General features: G+C 36.3%; 1 long non-coding RNA gene across 7 annotated transcripts in view; it reads right to left on the reverse strand.

The window, feature by feature from the left end:
* Positions 1-14,866, reverse strand: part of LOC144824073 (uncharacterized) — a 347,831-nt gene that overhangs the window by 264,319 nt on the left and 68,646 nt on the right. For 4 of the 7 annotated variants that reach the window (XR_013608887.1, XR_013608884.1, XR_013608886.1 and 1 more), the window contains 7 exons: positions 14,700-14,866; positions 12,967-13,112; positions 10,949-11,115; positions 7,302-7,447; positions 5,269-5,435; positions 3,536-3,681; positions 1,517-1,683 (listed from right to left, as the gene is read on the reverse strand). This is a non-coding gene — a long non-coding RNA (uncharacterized LOC144824073). The remainder of the gene's footprint in view (positions 1-1,516; positions 1,684-3,535; positions 3,682-5,268; positions 5,436-7,301; positions 7,448-10,948; positions 11,116-12,966; positions 13,113-14,699) is intronic. The other 3 variants (XR_013608885.1, XR_013608889.1, XR_013608888.1) reach the window with 3 other exon arrangements.

The raw sequence follows: 14,866 nt of genomic DNA on the forward strand, positions 1-14,866 counted from the left end.
TCGCGGCGATAATAGTAAATATCGCGGCCATCGCGCTAGTCGGCCGATTTCGCAATTTTTTCGTGAATCGCGAAATCGCGAAATTCTGGAGGGTCTGTATATAGGTGGCCTGTTTTTGGCCTGTAGAGACAGTGAAATAGTATGAGCAGATACACACATATTGCATGCAGAGACAGCCATGGTAGATTATATGTTACATCCTGGTCATGTGCCTAAGATCACACTGTGAGTCAAGCTTGATTTTAAATGGATCTGGGTGAATAATATGCTTAGTTGATATCTTTAAAAATATGGAAGTACATGTTTTTTAAGAACATGGTAGGTTACATGTAACATGCTGGTAATGTGCCTAAGATCACACTGATGGCTGAATCAAGCTTCACTCACAGTGTGATCTTAGGCACATGACCAGGATGTTACATGTAATGAGAAATTAATGTTATGTCTTGCTTATATATAGGTGGCCTGTTTTTGGCCTGTAGAGACAGTGAAATAATATGACCAGAAACACACATACTGCTTGCAGAGACAGACATGGTAGATTACATGTAACATGCTGGTCATGTGCCCAAGATCACACTGTGAGTCAATCTTGATTTTAAAAGGATCTGGGTGAATAATGTGATTAGTTGATGTCTTTAAAAATATGGAAGTACATGTTTTTGAAGACATGGTAGATTACATGTAACATCGTGGACATGTGTCTAAGATCACACTGATGGGTGCATCAAGCTTCACTCACAGTGTGATCTTAGGCACATGACCAGGATGTTACATGTCATGAGAAATTAATGTTATGTCTTGCTTATATATTGGTGGCCTGTTTTTGGCCTGTAGAGACAGTGAAATAATATGACCAGAAACACACATACTGCTTGCAGGGACAGACATGGTAGATTACATGTAACATGCTGGTCATATGCCTAAGATCACACTGTGAGTCAATCTTGATTTTAAAAGGATCTGGGTGAATAATGTGATTAGTTGATGTCTTTAAAAATATGGAAGTACATGTTTTTAAAGACATGGTAGATTACATGTAACATCGTGGACATGTGTCTAAGATCACACTGATGGGTGCATCAAGCATCACTCACAGTGTGATCTTAGGCACATGACCAGGATGTTACATGTAATGAGAAATTAATGTTATGTCTTGCTTATATATAGGTGCCTGTTTTTGGCCTGTAGATACAGTGAAATATTATGAGCAGAAACACACATACTGCTTGCAGAGACAGATGTGGAAGATTACATGTAACATCCTGGTCATGTGCCTAAGATCACACTGTGAGTCAAGCTTGATTTTAAATGGATCTGGGTAAATTATATTCTTAGTTGATGTCTTTACAAATATGGAAGTAAATGTTTTTAAACGACATGGTATATTACATGTAACATCCTGGTCGTTGTGCCTAAGATGACACTGATGGGTATATGGTTTACTGCATAGGAAAGTCCAGACAAATCACTCTCAAACAGTAGATGGAACAAATATGGAATGCATTGACGAAACCTTGGATCTTCTGCATATAATCTTGAAGTCCGGTATTCAGATGCAGGAATTTGAACAGGTCGGTCGTCATATCGTCCACCTTCACCTGTTGGAAATAACTGTGGAAAACAACGAGCTTCCAAACTTTCTTCCCATACACTAATGGGACTTCCTTCGGCTTTTTTCATCTGAAACAAGTCAACAGCATTCCCCATTACTTCTTTGGAATGCAATGGATGAACACTATAATGTTCATAAATTTCTTCACTTCTAGAGACATCACCTTTTTCTATTTGCCCAGCAGAGACATCAGTGTCGTCCTGTACAGTTGTTTCCTCTTCTCCCACATACACATTTTTATAGTACTGACAACGTTGCCTTTTTGACTTTCCTAACATCCACTAATTCTTGCCAGATTTTCTTACTCTTAGTAGGAACGCCATTAACTAGAATAACCAGAGGTTCCTCTTCTACTTTTTCGACACCAATTGTATCAATATTTTTCTTAAAATCTAGAGGCAAATAAACAACTCTTCCTTTAATCCTCCCTGTAAATCTGAAGGAGGCAATTTCCCTGTCTTAGGCTCCATGCGAACAATAGCCTGAAAAGGATGCACACATTGAATCAGAATAGACTCATAGGTATTTAAATCCATCAATTCAGACGGAATGTCTACCAACACCAGATTATTATGAACAGCTCTAGCAGGCATTCTGTTTTCATTTAATTTATTATAACAATATTTACAAATACGTTGATCAGAACCCAAATCAAAACAATTTTCAACCAACAAATAAGTTGCAAAATCCTTCCCCTCATTATTATTTATCTTTTCGCTTTTTACATATAAATCAACTAATCTAGTCTGATGCTTATAATGAGTTCGTCGACAACACACACAAGTAAAATTAGGCCTTTCACTTGAATTGACCTTTCATTTTCAAATGTTTCTGTACTTATAATCTCTACATTACCTTCTATTACTGTATCAATTTCTGCACTGACCTCTTTTTCACCAAAGTAACAAAACTCAATTTCATCACAAATGTTTTTGACATCTAATTCAGTTCCATGCAAAAGAGCACTGTTTAACTGTTTTAGTTTAAGTGCTGGACTTTTTGCATAATACAACCTTCTCACTAACTTCCTCACTTTATTATGATGCACTGCTAACATCCTAAAATGGTGAAAAACACTCTGACATACTTTTCTTGAAAGACAAGCCAGTGAATGCCCTTGCAAACCTGTTTTTTCTCTCACTCTACAAGGATCTATCTCTTGTAAAATTTTCATTTTTTGTTTCACACTTTTCTTAGTATATGTCCGTAAAAAACTGAGAAACAAATAAATTGAATCCTGTCGCACACTACAAATACTACTACAATTCCAAGTATACACTGGAGCCTTAGGACATCTACCTAAAACTTCATCAGCTAACACCTCTTCTGTATTTCTAGGCACAATCTCTTCTTTTTCAACCGGACAACCGTCCTTCACCTCATATGCTCGAACACTGGTGTCAACTGCATGCACCAAATCATTATCCTGAAAGTAACTTTCTTCATTAAAAAATGGCTCACAACTTGAACTATGCTTCCATTCTCCAGAAAAAACATCACAAAAATTAGTCCGATTAATTACTCTCCTCCACTTACATTTTGATTTGAACACATTGATTACCTTATCGAGTGTTCGAATACTATTCATTACCAAACTAAACAATTTATTTTTCACTTTAAATGCTTCATCCACAATCTTAACTGTTTTTTTTTTCTTGTAAAAAGCGGTCTTTTTTTGATACCTCTTTACATTTTTTAATAAATTAGATATAATTCTATTATAAAACATTCGTCTACTAATTTTAATCAATTGATTTCTCCTTCTTTTGTTATAGACAATATCATCTCCTTCTACAGGTCGAACATTTTTAAAGGGACACACTGTCTTCTTTCTAATTACAGGTGTCTTATTCTTGTTTGAAAACACACGTTTTTTTTGACATTTCAATAAGTTCCTGAGAAAATTTTTAGTTTGCTTACCAGGAGCATTATTTTTTTTCTCTGAAGATTTTGTTTTGGTTGAGTCCTCTTTTTTTTTTTTCTTAGACCTTACATTTTTTTTATAAAGTTTTTCACGTCTTTGTTTAGATGGCATATTTTTGTTTCTTTGTATAGATGATTATAATCTGTGGTAAAGAAAAAATAATATATTATAGACCACTACAAACATATTACATAGCAATTACAATAAGTAAACGATATAAACACTAGTATACAACAAAAGGCCGATTTACATTACATGTGCTTTGCTTTGTGTCAAAAACGATTTACTAATTAATATTATGTATTGCTTATATATAGGTGGCCTGTTTTTGGCCTGTAGAGACAGTGAAATAGTATGAGCAGATACACACATATTGCATGCAGAGACAGCCATGGTAGATTATATGTTACATCCTGGTCATGTGCCTAAGATCACACTGTGAGTCAAGCTTGATTTTAAATGGATCTGGGTGAATAATATGCTTAGTTGATATCTTTAAAAATATGGAAGTACATGTTTTTTAAGAACATGGTAGGTTACATGTAACATGCTGGTAATGTGCCTAAGATCACACTGATGGCTGAATCAAGCTTCACTCACAGTGTGATCTTAGGCACATGACCAGGATGTTACATGTAATGAGAAATTAATGTTATGTCTTGCTTATATATAGGTGGCCTGTTTTTGGCCTGTAGAGACAGTGAAATAATATGACCAGAAACACACATACTGCTTGCAGAGACAGACATGGTAGATTACATGTAACATGCTGGTCATGTGCCCAAGATCACACTGTGAGTCAATCTTGATTTTAAAAGGATCTGGGTGAATAATGTGATTAGTTGATGTCTTTAAAAATATGGAAGTACATGTTTTTGAAGACATGGTAGATTACATGTAACATCGTGGACATGTGTCTAAGATCACACTGATGGGTGCATCAAGCTTCACTCACAGTGTGATCTTAGGCACATGACCAGGATGTTACATGTCATGAGAAATTAATGTTATGTCTTGCTTATATATAGGTGGCCTGTTTTTGGCCTGTAGAGACAGTGAAATAATATGACCAGAAACACACATACTGCTTGCAGGGACAGACATGGTAGATTACATGTAACATGCTGGTCATGTGCCTAAGATCACACTGTGAGTCAATCTTGATTTTAAAAGGATCTGGGTGAATAATGTGATTAGTTGATGTCTTTAAAAATATGGAAGTACATGTTTTTAAAGACATGGTAGATTTCATGTAACATCGTGGACATGTGTCTAAGATCACACTGATGGGTGCATCAAGCATCACTCACAGTGTGATCTTAGGCACATGACCAGGATGTTACATGTAATGAGAAATTAATGTTATGTCTTGCTTATATATAGGTGCCTGTTTTTGGCCTGTAGATACAGTGAAATATTATGAGCAGAAACACACATACTGCTTGCAGAGACAGATGTGGAAGATTACATGTAACATCCTGGTCATGTGCCTAAGATCACACTGTGAGTCAAGCTTGATTTTAAATGGATCTGGGTAAATTATATTCTTAGTTGATGTCTTTACAAATATGGAAGTAAATGTTTTTAAAAGACATGGTATATTACATGTAACATCCTGGTCGTTGTGTCTAAGATGACACTGATGGGTATATGGTTTACTGCATAGGAAAGTCCAGACAAATCACTCTCAAACAGTAGATGGAACAAATATGGAATGCATTGACCAAACCTTGGATCTTCTGCATATAATCTTGAAGTCCGGTATTCAGATGCAGGAATTTGAACAGGTCGGTCGTCATATCGTCCACCTTCACCTGTTGGAAATAACTGTGGAAAACAACGAGCTTCCAAACTTTCTTCCCATACACTAATGGGACTTCCTTCGGCTTTTTTCATCTGAAACAAGTCAACAGCATTCCCCATTACTTCTTTGGAATGCAATGGATGAACACTATAATGTTCATAAATTTCTTCACTTCTAGAGACATCACCTTTTTCTATTTGCCCAGCAGAGACATCAGTGTCGTCCTGTACAGTTGTTTCCTCTTCTCCCACATACACATTTTTATAGTACTGACAACGTTGCCTTTTTGACTTTCCTAACATCCACTAATTCTTGCCAGATTTTCTTACTCTTAGTAGGAACGCCATTAACTAGAATAACCAGAGGTTCCTCTTCTACTTTTTCGACACCAATTGTATCAATATTTTTCTTAAAATCTAGAGGCAAATAAACAACTCTTCCTTTAATCCTCCCTGTAAATCTGAAGGAGGCAATTTCCCTGTCTTAGGCTCCATGCGAACAATAGCCTGAAAAGGATGCACACATTGAATCAGAATAGACTCATAGGTATTTAAATCCATCCATTCAGACGGAATGTCTACCAACTCCAGATTATTATGAACAGCTCTAGCAGGCATTCTGTTTTCATTTAATTTATTATAACAATATTTACAAATACGTTGATCAGAACCCAAATCAAAACAATTTTCAACCAACAAATAAGTTGCAAAATCCTTCCCCTCATTATTATTTATCTTTTCGCTTTTTACATATAAATCAACTAATCTAGTCTGATGCTTATAATGAGTTCGTCGACAACACACACAAGTAAAATTAGGCCTTTCACTTGAATTGACCTTTCATTTTCAAATGTTTCTGTACTTATAATCTCTACATTCTCTTCTACATTACCTTCTATTACTGTATCAATTTCTGCACTGACCTCTTTTTCACCAAAGTAACAAAACTCAATTTCATCACAAATGTTTTTGACATCTAATTCAGTTCCATGCAAAAGAGCACTGTTTAACTGTTTTAGTTTAAGTGCTGGACTTTTTGCATAATACAACCTTCTCACTAACTTCCTCACTTTATTATGATGCACTGCTAACATCCTAAAATGGTGAAAAACACTCTGACATACTTTTCTTGAAAGACAAGCCAGTGAATGCCCTTGCAAACCTGTTTTTTCTCTCACTCTACAAGGATCTATCTCTTGTAAAATTTTCATTTTTTGTTTCACACTTTTCTTAGTATATGTCCGTAAAAAACTGCGAAACAAATAAATTGAATCCTGTCGCACACTACAAATACTACTACAATTCCAAGTATACACTGGAGCCTTAGGACATCTACCTAAAACTTCATCAGCTAACACCTCTTCTGTATTTCTAGGCACAATCTCTTCTTTTTCAACCGGACAACCGTCCTTCACCTCATATGCTCGAACACTGGTGTCAACTGCATGCACCAAATCATTATCCTGAAAGTAACTTTCTTCATTAAAAAATGGCTCACAACTTGAACTATGCTTCCATTCTCCAGAAAAAACATCACAAAAATTAGTCCGATTAATTACTCTCCTCCACTTACATTTTGATTTGAACACATTGATTACCTTATCGAGTGTTCGAATACTATTCATTACCAAACTAAACAATTTATTTTTCACTTTAAATGCTTCATCCACAATCTTAACTATGTTTTTTTTTTCTTGTAAAAAGCGGTCTTTTTTTGATACCTCTTTACATTTTTTAATAAATTAGATATAATTCTATTATAAAACATTCGTCTACTAATTTCAATCAATTGATTTCTCCTTCTTTTGTTATAGACAATATCATCTCCTTCTACAGGTCGAACATTTTTAAAGGGACACACTGTCTTCTTTCTAATTACAGGTGTCTTATTCTTGTTTGAAAACACACGTTTTTTTTGACATTTCAATAAGTTCCTGAGAAAATTTTTAGTTTGCTTACCAGGAGCATTATTTTTTTTCTCTGAAGATTTTGTTTTGGTTGAGTCCTCTTTTTTTTTTTTCTTAGACCTTACATTTTTTTTATAAAGTTTTTCACGTCTTTGTTTAGATGGCATATTTTTCTTTCTTTGTATAGATGATTATAATCTGTGGTAAAGAAAAAATAATATATTATAGACCTCGACAAACATATTACATAGCAATTACAATAAGTAAACGATATAAACACTAGTATACAACAAAAGGCCGATTTCCATTACATGTGCTTTGCTTTGTGTCAAAAACGATTTACTAATTAATATTATGTATTGCTTATATATACAGACCCCCAGGATATTGCGGCATAGATTTGCAAATTTAGCGGCACAAAAATTGAAATTTAGCGGCACAAAAGTGGAAATTTAGCGGCATTATTGCGGCACCTTATTTTACTCGTAATCATTTGTTTTCAGCCTTAAATCAATGTAAACTGATTTAACAGGGTATTCCACTGTGAAACTGGCATGATTAAAGTGTCTGCGGCTCTACGGAAGCACAGCTTCAATCTGTACCTCTTGAGAGGGGGCCGTATTTCTCCCTGGGATGTTCTAGCACCCATGTATGCACCCCTGCCGGGGTACCGCTGCCTCCTGGATCCGTCCATTATAAAAAACAGTAATTTCTATCACCCTTTTTAACATTGAATGTATATTGATAATACAACTATCACCCATAGAGGAAGTCCTGCTTTCCTGCTAGAGCGCTAAACTAGAAAATAGTGCAGCGAATCAAGTGTGGCAATTTAAGTGACACTTTGTGAGTGGACAAAGACAAGGAAATTCATTTAAAAAACTATCCTCTTTTCTGAAACCCAATGGTCTAAAAGGGGCCTTAAAATATCCCCAGCAGTTATGAAGTGCTGCTGCAGTGTACATAACTACCAGGGTTTCAGATTGCTTATGTGTGCCATTTTCATAAATTCACTGTAAATATGAGTGACATTCAATGACTATGAGTGACACTTTCTCCTAAACAAAATCAAGCAATGAAGTCTCGGGAAACGGATAAATATCATAAATTGCCCCAATTTTAGCGATTAGAAACTCTAGGAATATCTTGAAACTGCAGAAAAGTACCAGAAATAGACGGATACTAGCCTAGCGCCTTTGAAACACTACAGAGCATTTGGCAAAGCGTGATGTTTACCTATCAGGGTCCTCTGAAAGAAAAATGAATAACTGACCCAGCACTGGTAAATCTGGAAAAACATAACTGAAGGTATTATATTTATGTAGTATAGCTGACAACTATAGTCAGTGGCAGGTGTAGCGTCCTAGGTTGAAGAGGAAACAATTATATTCATGAAATGTTTTAACGATGTTGTATTTTGATCCAGGACAAAGAGGATGCAGACGTTTTTGCTTCTCTCGCCAACCTCTGAACCGCCTGTGGTTTCACAATCCATGAAAGTAAACCCAGTGATATGATGAGCTAGGAAGATTATTTTAAGTGTTAAAAATATAACTTATTGTAACAGCAGAAGAGAGACACTGTCGCGCGCCGTCTCTTACCACAGCAGATAAAACGTCCAAGTACATGTTTTAGTACTCCCGCGTTTTGCCTTTAAAAGTTAGAGATTTCTGATTTACTGCCCGGACCCACGGCTGGAAACTTAACCCTATAAAAACGTCATTCATTAATGACCCTGCGCTTCCACAGAGCACCTGGGAGGTCGGAGAAGGCCTGTTCAATGGCCGAAGAGACACGTGGCCCCAAGGATGAACCCAGCTGGCCTGGCATGAGCGCCTTCTGCGTGCGTGTCAAAGCCAGCCATGCGGATGTTTCCGGTATTTGATTAATGAAGCCTGACCTGGGAGCGCGCTAATATGGAAATACAGGCCCGCCTGCAGAGGATCACAGTAGTTGGATGCATGCGCTGGAACTCAAGTGAAGAGAGGACGTGATAGCATCGAAGCGGTGGGCTTTGCCAAAGCGGGGTTTGTGAAAGCGTTTCTTAGCAAACCTCAAGATGCTGGAGAAATGGGTCAGGAGGAAGCAGGTATTGGACGGCTGGACGGCGGCACGTAGTGACGTGGGCGCGCACAGCCAATTAACAGGCATTGTTTGTTTAGCAGACACTTTTTGGAAAAAAATCGCGGCGATAATAGTAAATATCGCGGCCATCGCGCTAGTCGGCCGATTTCGCGATTTTTTCGTGAATCGCGAAATCGCGAAATTCTGGAGGGTCTGTATATAGGTGGCCTGTTTTTGGCCTGTAGAGACAGTGAAATAGTATGAGCAGATACACACATATTGCATGCAGAGACAGCCATGGTAGATTATATGTTACATCCTGGTCATGTGCCTAAGATCACACTGTGAGTCAAGCTTGATTTTAAATGGATCTGGGTGAATAATATGCTTAGTTGATATCTTTAAAAATATGGAAGTACATGTTTTTTAAGAACATGGTAGGTTACATGTAACATGCTGGTAATGTGCCTAAGATCACACTGATGGCTGAATCAAGCTTCACTCACAGTGTGATCTTAGGCACATGACCAGGATGTTACATGTAATGAGAAATTAATGTTATGTCTTGCTTATATATAGGTGGCCTGTTTTTGGCCTGTAGAGACAGTGAAATAATATGACCAGAAACACACATACTGCTTGCAGAGACAGACATGGTAGATTACATGTAACATGCTGGTCATGTGCCCAAGATCACACTGTGAGTCAATCTTGATTTTAAAAGGATCTGGGTGAATAATGTGATTAGCTGATGTCTTTAAAAATATGGAAGTACATGTTTTTGAAGACATGGTAGATTACATGTAACATCGTGGACATGTGTCTAAGATCACACTGATGGGTGCATCAAGCTTCACTCACAATGTGATCTTAGGCACATGACCAGGATGTTACATGTCATGAGAAATTAATGTTATGTCTTGCTTATATATTGGTGGCCTGTTTTTGGCCTGTAGAGACAGTGAAATAATATGACCAGAAACACACATACTGCTTGCAGGGACAGACATGGTAGATTACATGTAACATGCTGGTCATATGCCTAAGATCACACTGTGAGTCAATCTTGATTTTAAAAGGATCTGGGTGAATAATGTGATTAGTTGATGTCTTTAAAAATATGGAAGTACATGTTTTTAAAGACATGGTAGATTACATGTAACATCGTGGACATGTGTCTAAGATCACACTGATGGGTGCATCAAGCATCACTCACAGTGTGATCTTAGGCACATGACCAGGATGTTACATGTAATGAGAAATTAATGTTATGTCTTGCTTATATATAGGTGCCTGTTTTTGGCCTGTAGATACAGTGAAATATTATGAGCAGAAACACACATACTGCTTGCAGAGACAGATGTGGAAGATTACATGTAACATCCTGGTCATGTGCCTAAGATCACACTGTGAGTCAAGCTTGATTTTAAATGGATCTGGGTAAATTATATTCTTAGTTGATGTCTTTACAAATATGGAAGTAAATGTTTTTAAACGACATGGTATATTACATGTAACATCCTGGTCGTTGTGCCTAAGATGACACTGATGGGTATATGGTTTACTGCATAGGAAAGTCCAGACAAATCACTCTCAAACAGTAGATGGAACAAATATGGAATGCATTGACGAAACCTTGGATCTTCTGCATATAATCTTGAAGTCCGGTATTCAGATGCAGGAATTTGAACAGGTCGGTCGTCATATCGTCCACCTTCACCTGTTGGAAATAACTGTGGAAAACAACGAGCTTCCAAACTTTCTTCCCATACACTAATGGGACTTCCTTCGGCTTTTTTCATCTGAAACAAGTCAACAGCATTCCCCATTACTTCTTTGGAATGCAATGGATGAACACTATAATGTTCATAAATTTCTTCACTTCTAGAGACATCACCTTTTTCTATTTGCCCAGCAGAGACATCAGTGTCGTCCTGTACAGTTGTTTCCTCTTCTCCCACATACACATTTTTATAGTACTGACAACGTTGCCTTTTTGACTTTCCTAACATCCACTAATTCTTGCCAGATTTTCTTACTCTTAGTAGGAACGCCATTAACTAGAATAACCAGAGGTTCCTCTTCTACTTTTTCGACACCAATTGTATCAATATTTTTCTTAAAATCTAGAGGCAAATAAACAACTCTTCCTTTAATCCTCCCTGTAAATCTGAAGGAGGCAATTTCCCTGTCTTAGGCTCCATGCGAACAATAGCCTGAAAAGGATGCACACATTGAATCAGAATAGACTCATAGGTATTTAAATCCATCAATTCAGACGGAATGTCTACCAACTCCAGATTATTATGAACAGCTCTAGCAGGCATTCTGTTTTCATTTAATTTATTATAACAATATTTACAAATACGTTGATCAGAACCCAAATCAAAACAATTTTCAACCAACAAATAAGTTGCAAAATCCTTCCCCTCATTATTATTTATCTTTTCGCTTTTTACATATAAATCAACTAATCTAGTCTGATGCTTATAATGAGTTCGTCGACAACACACACAAGTAAAATTAGGCCTTTCACTTGAATTGACCTTTCATTTTCAAATGTTTCTGTACTTATAATCTCTACATTACCTTCTATTACTGTATCAATTTCTGCACTGACCTCTTTTTCACCAAAGTAACAAAACTCAATTTCATCACAAATGTTTTTGACATCTAATTCAGTTCCATGCAAAAGAGCACTGTTTAACTGTTTTAGTTTAAGTGCTGGACTTTTTGCATAATACAACCTTCTCACTAACTTCCTCACTTTATTATGATGCACTGCTAACATCCTAAAATGGTGAAAAACACTCTGACATACTTTTCTTGAAAGACAAGCCAGTGAATGCCCTTGCAAACCTGTTTTTTCTCTCACTCTACAAGGATCTATCTCTTGTAAAATTTTCATTTTTTGTTTCACACTTTTCTTAGTATATGTCCGTAAAAAACTGAGAAACAAATAAATTGAATCCTGTCGCACACTACAAATACTACTACAATTCCAAGTATACACTGGAGCCTTAGGACATCTACCTAAAACTTCATCAGCTAACACCTCTTCTGTATTTCTAGGCACAATCTCTTCTTTTTCAACCGGACAACCGTCCTTCACCTCATATGCTCGAACACTGGTGTCAACTGCATGCACCAAATCATTATCCTGAAAGTAACTTTCTTCATTAAAAAATGGCTCACAACTTGAACTATGCTTCCATTCTCCAGAAAAAACATCACAAAAATTAGTCCGATTAATTACTCTCCTCCACTTACATTTTGATTTGAACACATTGATTACCTTATCGAGTGTTCGAATACTATTCATTACCAAACTAAACAATTTATTTTTCACTTTAAATGCTTCATCCACAATCTTAACTGTTTTTTTTTCTTGTAAAAAGCGGTCTTTTTTTGATACCTCTTTACATTTTTTAATAAATTAGATATAATTCTATTATAAAACATTCGTCTACTAATTTTAATCAATTGATTTCTCCTTCTTTTGTTATAGACAATATCATCTCCTTCTACAGGTCGAACATTTTTAAAGGGACACACTGTCTTCTTTCTAATTACAGGTGTCTTATTCTTGTTTGAAAACACACGTTTTTTTTGACATTTCAATAAGTTCCTGAGAAAATTTTTAGTTTGCTTACCAGGAGCATTATTTTTTTTCTCTGAAGATTTTGTTTTGGTTGAGTCCTCTTTTTTTTTTTTCTTAGACCTTACATTTTTTTTATAAAGTTTTTCACGTCTTTGTTTAGATGGCATATTTTTGTTTCTTTGTATAGATGATTATAATCTGTGGTAAAGAAAAAATAATATATTATAGACCACTACAAACATATTACATAGCAATTACAATAAGTAAACGATATAAACACTAGTATACAACAAAAGGCCGATTTACATTACATGTGCTTTGATTTGTGTCAAAAACGATTTACTAATTAATATTATGTATTGCTTATATATAGGTGGCCTGTTTTTGGCCTGTAGAGACAGTGAAATAGTATGAGCAGATACACACATATTGCATGCAGAGACAGCCATGGTAGATTATATGTTACATCCTGGTCATGTGCCTAAGATCACACTGTGAGTCAAGCTTGATTTTAAATGGATCTGGGTGAATAATATGCTTAGTTGATATCTTTAAAAATATGGAAGTACATGTTTTTTAAGAACATGGTAGGTTACATGTAACATGCTGGTAATGTGCCTAAGATCACACTGATGGCTGAATCAAGCTTCACTCACAGTGTGATCTTAGGCACATGACCAGGATGTTACATGTAATGAGAAATTAATGTTATGTCTTGCTTATATATAGGTGGCCTGTTTTTGGCCTGTAGAGACAGTGAAATAATATGACCAGAAACACACATACTGCTTGCAGAGACAGACATGGTAGATTACATGTAACATGCTGGTCATGTGCCCAAGATCACACTGTGAGTCAATCTTGATTTTAAAAGGATCTGGGTGAATAATGTGATTAGTTGATGTCTTTAAAAATATGGAAGTACATGTTTTTGAAGACATGGTAGATTACATGTAACATCGTGGACATGTGTCTAAGATCACACTGATGGGTGCATCAAGCTTCACTCACAGTGTGATCTTAGGCACATGACCAGGATGTTACATGTCATGAGAAATTAATGTTATGTCTTGCTTATATATAGGTGGCCTGTTTTTGGCCTGTAGAGACAGTGAAATAATATGACCAGAAACACACATACTGCTTGCAGGGACAGACATGGTAGATTACATGTAACATACTGGTCATATGCCTAAGATCACACTGTGAGTCAATCTTGATTTTAAAAGGATCTGGGTGAATAATGTGATTAGTTGATGTCTTTAAAAATATGGAAGTACATGTTTTTAAAGACATGGTAGATTACATGTAACATCGTGGACATGTGTCTAAGATCACACTGATGGGTGCATCAAGCATCACTCACAGTGTGATCTTAGGCACATGACCAGGATGTTACATGTAATGAGAAATTAATGTTATGTCTTGCTTATATATAGGTGCCTGTTTTTGGCCTGTAGATACAGTGAAATATTATGAGCAGAAACACACATACTGCTTGCAGAGACAGATGTGGAAGATTACATGTAACATCCTGGTCATGTGCCTAAGATCACACTGTGAGTCAAGCTTGATTTTAAATGGATCTGGGTAAATTATATTCTTAGTTGATGTCTTTACAAATATGGAAGTAAATGTTTTTAAACGACATGGTATATTACATGTAACATCCTGGTCGTTGTGCCTAAGATGACACTGATGGGTATATGGTTTACTGCATAGGAAAGTCCAGACAAATCACTCTCAAACAGTAGATGGAACAAATATGGAATGCATTGACGAAACCTTGGATCTTCTGCATATAATCTTGAAGTCCGGTATTCAGATGCAGGAATTTGAACAGGTCGGTCGTCATATCGTCCACCTTCACCTGTTGGAAATAACTGTGGAAAACAACGAGCTTCCAAACTTTCTTCCCATACACTAATGGGACTTCCTTCGGCTTTTTTCAT

The sequence above is a fragment of the Lissotriton helveticus genome, chromosome 3_1 (assembly GCF_964261635.1).
Source record: "Lissotriton helveticus chromosome 3_1, aLisHel1.1, whole genome shotgun sequence".
NCBI classification, from domain to species: Eukaryota; Metazoa; Chordata; class Amphibia; order Caudata; family Salamandridae; genus Lissotriton; species Lissotriton helveticus.